The sequence below is a fragment of the Callionymus lyra genome, chromosome 9, assembly GCF_982586985.1.
Source record: "Callionymus lyra chromosome 9, fCalLyr1.hap1.1, whole genome shotgun sequence".
Lineage (NCBI taxonomy): Eukaryota > Metazoa > Chordata > Actinopteri > Syngnathiformes > Callionymidae > Callionymus > Callionymus lyra.
Genome location: NC_141826.1, coordinates 24,039,599 through 24,048,902, shown reverse-complemented (window position 1 = coordinate 24,048,902; position 9,304 = coordinate 24,039,599).

The following is a 9,304-nucleotide window of genomic DNA, read 5'->3' as shown; positions in this document are numbered from 1 at the left end:
AAATTAAAACTGAGGCTGAGGGATTTTTTGTAAATATTAAGATAAGTAAGATTTAATTTGATTGAGTTTGCCTCATTCTAAAACCCAAGGACGTGCTAAAGTAGATGTGATACCTGCTAGCATAACCGGTGGGTAATAATACTAGCTGCAGTATTTCTTCCGTGAATACAGAGCGGCGTCCATACAGGCAAAGGTAAAGTAAAACCTTCCGCCACAAACCACTGTTCCTCCACCTCCGCTGCCACACATCACTTATTCAAGGCTCGCAAATAGAAAGAGAAGCGAAGACGGAGACATCTTTTCCCGCCAGTCTCGTCCTCGCTCCGGTGTTCGACGCACCTGTACGAAGGTCGACGAGGAGCCAGATTGCGTTCTCGTGATGTTTCCCCGACACGTGCATACAAAGTGCCAGACACTTAAAAAGAAACGCCGATCTGTTTCATATTCATCTGCACCTGCTCGGTCACGACAGAGCGGCCGGCGGGCGCACACAAACACAAACACAAACACACAAACACAAACACATGTACACACACACCTTAGCAAACACATAGCCTCCAACTTTCCCTCCAATAATTGCAGACCCTCCCGGCGCAGGACACAAACAGTGAAGCGAAGTTTGGGGTGAATTAGCTGACAAATTGTCGTGTCCTTGCACCAGCACAAAAATGAACAATAAAGAGGATTACTGGCAGTTCGGGGGTGTGTGCGGCGTATGGGAGAAATAATTAAAGCCTAAAGCTCTGCTCGTGTATGTAGAGGGGCAATAATATTTTGGAAGGCGATTACTGTTTATTATTGCTTTGCCCTTTTGCTGCACGGAGAGAAACACTGTTTCTTTTCGGTGCCAAAAGTCCCCAAATAACCCTGAAGCTGCGAAGGTTAAAACCAGCAGATTTCCCCCCAAAAAAAGGAAGCGACATCACAGCTGCGGCTCATCATCGCCGTAATTAAGGTGACGCTGACAGGGAACCGGTGATATCTTGTAAATAAGATGTCAAGCCTTTGCTCCGTGCGGCTATAACCCAATTAGCTGCGAAGCTATTACAATGGAACGCCGCCGCCTCGGAAATGCAGCTTTCATTAACGGCTTTCCAGACGGCTGGGGTGAGAGAAGGAACCTCCAGAGGTGTCGGAAACTTCAGGAATGGGAAAAAAAGGGCGAGAACCGAGTTGCGGACGGAGGGAAGTGTCCTTGTGTTGCATCAGGAGTGGAATCCCTGCAACAATCTGAAGGATATTTCCTGCTGGTTTCTGTGAGTTGTTGTGGATGTAACTTAAGTTCTGGACTGATGCAGATATGAAGCTTCAAATCTACGGTTAAAGAGCAATTTTTAGCCAAAAAACAAAAAGACAAACCTCATGAATGTGTACGAACACAACCTGAAACCAATTCCCCAAATAAATGTCATTTATAGTTGCATAAAAACCTGTTGACGGGTATATTTTATACTTGTATCAGGAAACAATACTCGTCAAAAGTCAGATTTAAGACGCCTTTTATGACCCAATTGAAGAGCTTTTGAAAATAATTATTTAGAGGTAATTATCAGAATCAGAAAACTTTATTTTTTGCAAGTATTGTATAAAAATGAGATAATATGAATGGACTAAAAAGAGATTGATAAAAAATAATACAATAAATTAAAATAAAGGAAGAAACATTCCCATTAAATGGTATATAAATCAATAATTAATCATTAATAAAATACATTAAACAATAATTAGGATCCGGACAGCAGACGGTTGAAGAATGCCAAAAAAAAAGATATTTTTTTCATTCATTCTTTCAGGAAATGATTGATTTAGGAAGCACAGGTTTTCCAAAGATACCAAACCCAGTCTCTTGAACTGGTTCCACTGCTTTGACAGTCAGTGAAAACGGCTTATTGAAAGGATGATAACATCTTTTGTCGCAAAATAAAAGAGACATCCTGAAAATATTATGGCTTTGACTGTGTTTGTGGTGTGTTTTCTCAGGGTTATTCAGTGGCTTAATTGTGAGTTTGGACAATGCCAGAGTGTGAGCTGTCAATCACCTCTCTCCCTCTATTGATGAACAAGTTTTATGTTAATGCTTTCATCAGTGAAAATATTACTGAGGAAAAAGGTACTTAAAGTGACATTTTCTACTCTTCCTTATGTCAAATAAAGGTTATAAGATTTTTTTTAGAGTAATCTGTTCTTTTTAGAGTTATAGACAAAAATGTTTGTTCATTTTAATGTAGCGACTGGAGCTCAGTTGACTTTGTCTTCATCTTTTTCCCCCCAAAAAAATCACTTAAACATATACATTTTGGAACAGATATTGTTCCAAAAAGAATTTAAAGAAAGTCTAGTTACTTCATCTTAGTCTGAACAGTTCTTCATTTCAATGCTTCAATACAAGAGGGACGATTCAGACGTTGTATGTATGACGGATGTTTTTGCCACGAGGTAGCTTATATCTAGCCCAAAAATATGGCTTGTTGCTATGGAAACACGGTAAGAGCACAATTGCACTTTGAAGAATTCTATAAGAAAATCAACAGCCTAAAACCCCTTTTTTTCTTCTTAAAAAAAAGATTCTGAACCAGATTTTTTGCACCAATTGAAAAGCACATAAAGATTCTGATTGAAAATCTAAAAATATCCCAGAGCTTGTACTAAAATGGAAAAATCTCAAAGCAAGATTGAACTTAATGACCATTTATTTTTTTAATAAGCCATTTTAGTGCTCGAGCAAACAGCACATTGAGGCAGTTGTGTGTCGTTGTGTTGCCACGTCCGACACTCATGAGGAGTCAGGACCCGTAACAAGACCAGAGCTCTGTCTCAGATCGCATACTTGTGTACTTAAACTTAGTATTTTTAGTGGATAAGTGCGTCTCAATTCTTAGTATTTTTAAACTGAGTATGGATCGATGGACACATTCTAGCCTAAATGGCTCCATCTTAGTGACTTTGACGTTGTATACTATATATATATATATATATATATATATATATATATATATATATATATATATATATATATATATATATAGCGAGATATTTACACCGGTATCAGCAGCGAATATATATATATATATATTTCTTGATCCAAACAAAACGATTTGCCAGCAGGTGGCGATAGTGTTCCTACAGCTGGTTGAAATCATTGTTAAATAGTAGTAGAAGAAGAAGCTGTCGAGTCATTTCAGGTAAGTGTGTTTGATTTAAGACAGTACTAACCAGTTCAAATTAACATGCACTGTCTTACAGTGTACTGTAAAGCAGTGCACATACTTCTCCATAGTGTACACACTAACCAGTAACTAATTCTCCACAGATAGTATGTCTCGATCAAACTCTGCTGCTACGAACTAACAGGAAATGACGCGACTGCTTCTTCTTCTACTACTATTTAACGATGATTTCAACCAGCTGTATGAACACTATCGCCACCTGCTGGCAGCACGTTTGGTTTGGATCAAGAAATATGAGAAATAATGGCGAGATATTTACGTCGGTATCGGCAGCGAAGACGAGTCATCCTCCTACTGCTGCTCAAAATACACGTGTAAGTATATGAATATATATATATATATATATACATATATATGTATATTTATAAAGTGTCCATCGATCCATACTCAGTTTTGTGGCTGTTTAAGTGACAATTTAGTGTGTATGGAGCACTACATTTTAGCATACTAAGAATTGAGATGCACTTATGCACTAAAAAATCCTAAGTTTAAGTACGCAAGAATGCGTACTTGAAAAAAAAGGTCAGGTGACGGATTAAAAATCTCCACAGTCTCTCCCTGAGTAGGTGGTAGTTCATCTGAGCACGAGGAGCAGCAGAGACTTAATCTCCCACATGACTGAAGCGTAACATTTTTCTTTCTTTGTTCCACTTAAAAACAAAATTCTTACATTTTCTTTTTGTTTTTTTACATCCATTCCCATTCTTCTCTCTCCTTTATATATGATTTGACTCTATTTCTTAATCCCTTTAAATCCATAAGAACAAGTCGGTAAAGGCAGAGACAAGTCGTGCGTGGATAACTGAGGGCTCAAAACTGAGCGAAAAGACATTTTAATTAAAACGAAAACGAGACAAAGAAATTGCCCCAAAAAGAAGTTAATGCTCTTGAGGTCCGAACAAATGACATTTGGGATTACGTGCAGTTGACACACACACACACACTCTTTTTAATAATCCGCACCACAAATGAAAGAAGAAAACGTCCTTCCAGGTGATTAGAGAGCTGAAGGGTTGTTACTTCGCGTCGCCACGATGGGGTCCGTACGATAATCAAGGCGTCTGCGGCTTTGTTTATACTTTTAACAGTTTCCTTGTTTATTCTCATCAGCGAAAGAGCAACGTTGTTGTCGCCGCTTCTCACAGCGTGAGCTTTATCGGCATTTGCCTGAAGTCATTTGCAGTACCGACGCACAACAGCCGCACAAACGGCGGCGCACATCAATCACGGGATTGGGCCGCAGTCTAATTGTCACTCTCCATCTTTTAAATCTGTTTTCTTTTCTTTTTTTTTTTTAAAAGCCCGTGTGTGTCGCAATAACAAACTGCTCACACAGGCTGCTTCGACTTAAGCCGAGAAGGTCTAACACAACCTGAGCCACACATGTCGACAATATAATTACTAATATCAGCCTTTTATCTCTTTTGTCAATTCTATTTTCTCTCCAACATACAAACGAGTGACGAGGAAATCTCTCCCTTCATTTGGTGTAATTGTGTTCATTTCTTTTCCTCTTCCTTAACCACGGACGGAGAAAAACCAACGGACATTTTGGGGATTTCTTGCTTCCCCGACACATCAAACGCCCCCCAGTGGCACAAATCACACGCCGTACAATATTAGTGGCTTATTATGGGCAGAACACGGAACTTCTCGTTTTAATTCCTGACATGTGGAGATTATCATGTCATGTTAACACACGCGTGCAGTTACTACAAATAAGGCTTGAGCGTCATCTGTGTTAGCGTCGTGAAAAAGTGTCGGGTTAAAGTGTGCAAACTTTTTGTTGGTTATTTTATGAACGATGGGAAAATACTGAGCTAGTCTGTTGAGTGTGAACAACTTTGCTGAACCACAGGTATTAAAAAATTAATGGTGTTGTGTTTCAAAGCACTGCTTGGATGTTATCTGGCTTCGTGATGTCCGAGGAAGTCGCAAAAAGACAAACCGTTAAACTTCGTTTGCCTAATTTAAGAACCTTTTTCCTGTTGTCTTTGTCGCTCCGCAGTTTGGTTCCGTGTCTCGTGAATTTCCACTTTTATTTTGAAAGGTATCTTCTCTCTCCCCTTCCTCCTGTGTCACCTGTCTGGGCGGTGTCTCAGATCGCACACTTCTGCACTTACACTTAATATTTTGGAAATGAAGTGCGCGATGAACACTCAATTGGTGCACTCAAACGACAAGAAAGTCGAGTGTGGATCGATGGACACTTTCCACCCTCGACGTCCTCCATCTTAGTGACGTAGATGAAGCTAAACTGAAGCTAAAATGAAGCTAAACTGAAGCTAAACTGAAGCTAAACTGAAGCTAAACTGAAGCTAAACTGAAGCTAAACTGAAGCTAAACTGAAGCTACGTCACTGACGACGCGTCTTCGGAGCAGATACTGACGTAAATGTCTCGAGAAAACACTTATTTTACCACAAAACAACACAACAACAGTAATAACACAATGAAACACAACTTAATAACTTGTTTCTATCGGTGAAAAGTGTTGTCAAGTGTCAGTGATAGAGTTTCAACGACTGGTTACAATCAGTGTTAAAAAGTAGTAGAAGAAGAAGCTGTCGAGTCATTTCCTGTTAGTGTGTAGCAGCAGTGTTTGATTTGAGACAGAACTACACATAGACATACACTACAGCGGTGTGCATACAGGGCGGCCATCTTGGTCCAGTGCCAATCGCTCCTACAGTGCTTTCATCTATAGAGGAATGATGTGTTTACACTATAAACGTCATCATAAATCGCTTGTTTCTCAAGCTTTCGTTTTTTAAACCTCAGACCAGATAGACAGACATTATAAGAAGGAATATTCTACTATAAAATCTGTTAAATAAAACATTTTGAATATGATGAATTTGATAGATGAAACAAATACGGACCAAACCGTTTGAAAATCGCTCCAGAATTCAGCGAATAAATATATTTTAAGATTGAGACAAACATCTTTCCCTGTAGTTGTTAATGCGCCTCTGATGACACTGTTCCAAGATGGCGGCGCTTTATACACATCCGTCTATAGTCGATGCGCCGTCTATGTATACATGTCTATGGGGTATAGTACTGTCTTAAATCAAACTCTGCTGCTACACACTAACAGGAAATGACTCAACAGTTTCTTCTTCTACTACTTTTTAACGCTGTTTCCAACCAGTTGTTGAAACTCTATCACCACTTGACAGCAATTTTTAACCGATTGAAACAAGTTATTAAGTTGTGTTTCATTGTGTTTTTATTGTTGTTGAGGTAAAATTCATTTTAAAGTTTTCTCGTAACATTTTCGTTCGGTATCTGCTGTGACAACTCAAAATGAGAAGACTAAAAATCAATCAATCAATTGATCAACATACTAACCATTGAACTAAACTAAAACCAAAAGGTTCAAGTTTTTAAAAAAAATCACTCCATGGCAGAGGTAATAATGACATAAAAGTTAAACCTCAATACTGATTCACTTCCAGTGACCACAGAAGAAACTGCCATCACCGTGTGGTACTTGGCTGCAACTGAGTGTACAGTGAATGGCATTTAACACAATGATCTTCCTCTTTATTTAGAATTTTTTCTTCTACATTAAAAGATGTTTCTGCGAAATACACCATTTTAATGTTCGGTAACACTTTTCTAAATGTATCTGTTTGTGTGTCTGTGTGTCTGTGTGTGTGTCTGCATGTGTGTTTATATGCACGTGTGGGCGTATGTGTGTGATTATATATGTGTGGATGTGTGTTTCTGTTTGTACATATGCGAGATGTGTGTAGATGTCAGTGTGTGTGAGTGTAGCTGTAATGGTGTGTGCACATGTGGGTGGACAAGTGTGTGTGTGTTTGTACGTGTGTGTGTGCACAGAAGGTCTTTTCACATGGCGTGTATGTACGAGTGTATGTGTGTATGTGCTTGTGTGAGTTCACATTAAGTTTTAAAAAAAATCACTCCATGCAGAGGTAATAATGACATAAAAGTTAAACCTCAATACTGATTCACTTCCAGTGACCACAGAAGAAACTGCCATCACCGTGTGGTACTTGGCTGCAACTGTCACTCACCCGCACTGGTTGCAGCAGATATTCCAGTCGACTCTTCCCTCGCACCACGACCAGCTCGACCGATCTCATGAGAGTCCTGATGAGATCAGAAGCCCAGAGTTCTCTCGGCGACATCCTCCGCTTTCAAAGCAGCGAATGGGCCTGAGAGGCCTGAGACACGAGGTAAGTGAACCCCCTGGTGTGAGCAGGTACCAGAGTGTACAGTGAATGGCATTTAACACAATGATCTTCCTCTTGTACGCCCACGACTCTCCTGAGGAGGGAAGACGTTTGTACGCCTTCACACATTCACAAAAAGCTCACAGCGGTCGTCGCACTTTCACACTCCAGACTCAAATGTCACAGCTTTTGATAGATTTAGAATTTTTTCTTCAACATTAAAAAAATGTTTCTGCGAAATACACCTTTTTAATGTTTGGTAACACTTTTCTAAATGTATCTGTTTGTGTGTCTGTGTGTGTGTGTCTGCATGTGTGTTTATACGCACGTGTGGGCGTATGTGTGTGATTATATATGTGTGGATGTGTGTTTCTGTTTGTACATATGCGAGATGTGTGTAGATGTCAGTGTGTGTGAGTGTGTGAGTGTAGCTGTAATGGTGTGTTTGCATGTGGGTGGACAAGTGTGTGTGTGTTTGTACGTGTGTGTGTGCACAGAAGGTCTTTCACATGGCGTGTATGTACGAGTGTATGTGTGTATGTGCTTCTGTGAGTTCACATATTAATGGTGTGAATGTTAATTTGTGTGTATGTGTGTACTTGTGCACACTTGTGTGTGCAAATGCGAACAGCAAGTCTGTGCATGTGTCAGCCTGTGTATACATGTTTTTGTATTTGTGTACAAATGTGTGTGTAGACATATGCATTTGTGGGCATGTGTAAATGTGTGCGTGAGTGTGTTTGTGTGTACTTGTGTGTGTATGGATTTGTGTGTAAGTATATGTGTGTGCGTTTCTGTGGATATGCGCGTGTTTGTACATGTGTGTGGATATGCATGTGTGCATGTGTGTGCGCACAGCAAGTGCACGCATGTGTGTGTCTGTGTTTCTACGTGAGCAAGTGTAGATGTTGGCGTGCCTGCATGCAAGTGTGTGTCTTTGCTTGTGTGTGTTTAGATGTGCATGTGTTTACATCAGTCTATGTGTGTACTTGTGCACTTGTGTGCATGATTGTGTTTGTCTGAACATGTGTATACATGTGTGCGTGTGCATGTGTTTATCTGTGTGTGTGTGTACTTGTGCACTTGTGTACATGATTGTGTTTGTCTGAACATGTGTATACATGTGTGCGTGTACATGTGTGTATCAGTGTGTGTGTGTACTTGTGCACTTGTGTGCATGATTGTGTTTGTCTGAACATGTGTATACATGTGTGCGTGTGCATGTGCGTATCAGTGTTTGTGTGTACTTGTGCACTTGTGTACATGATTGTGTTTGTCTGAACATGTGTATACATGTGTGCGTGTGCATGTTTGTATCAGTGTGTGTGTGTACTTGTGCACTTGTGTGCATGATTGTGTTTGTCTGAACATGTGTATACATGTGTGCGTGTGCATGTGTGTATCAGTCTGTGTGTGTACTTGTGCACTTGTGTACATGATTGTGTTTGTCTGAACATGTGTATACATGTGTGCGTGTACATGTGTGTATCAGTGTGTGTGTGTACTTGTGCACTTGTGTGCATGATTGTGTTTGTCTGAACATGTGTATACATGTGTGCGTGTGCATGTGTGTATCTGTGTGTGTGTGATTGCGTGTACGTGTGTGTGTGTGTGTGTTTGCGCACATGTAGATGCATACAACTGTTAAGTGTGTGCGCTCAAGTGTGTGATCACATGTTGTCATGTGTGTGTTGCTGAACACAAATGTTCAAACTCTGTCCATTAAAGATCAGTTACTTATTGTTCACTTACTCTCTTAATAGTGTGAATCCCAGCTACTCGGGGCGAGATGCAGGGGACTAACCATACTTCGATCTTGACTGGAAACAAAGGGGGATAAATGTATAAGAAGACGACACAACTTTGTGAAGTT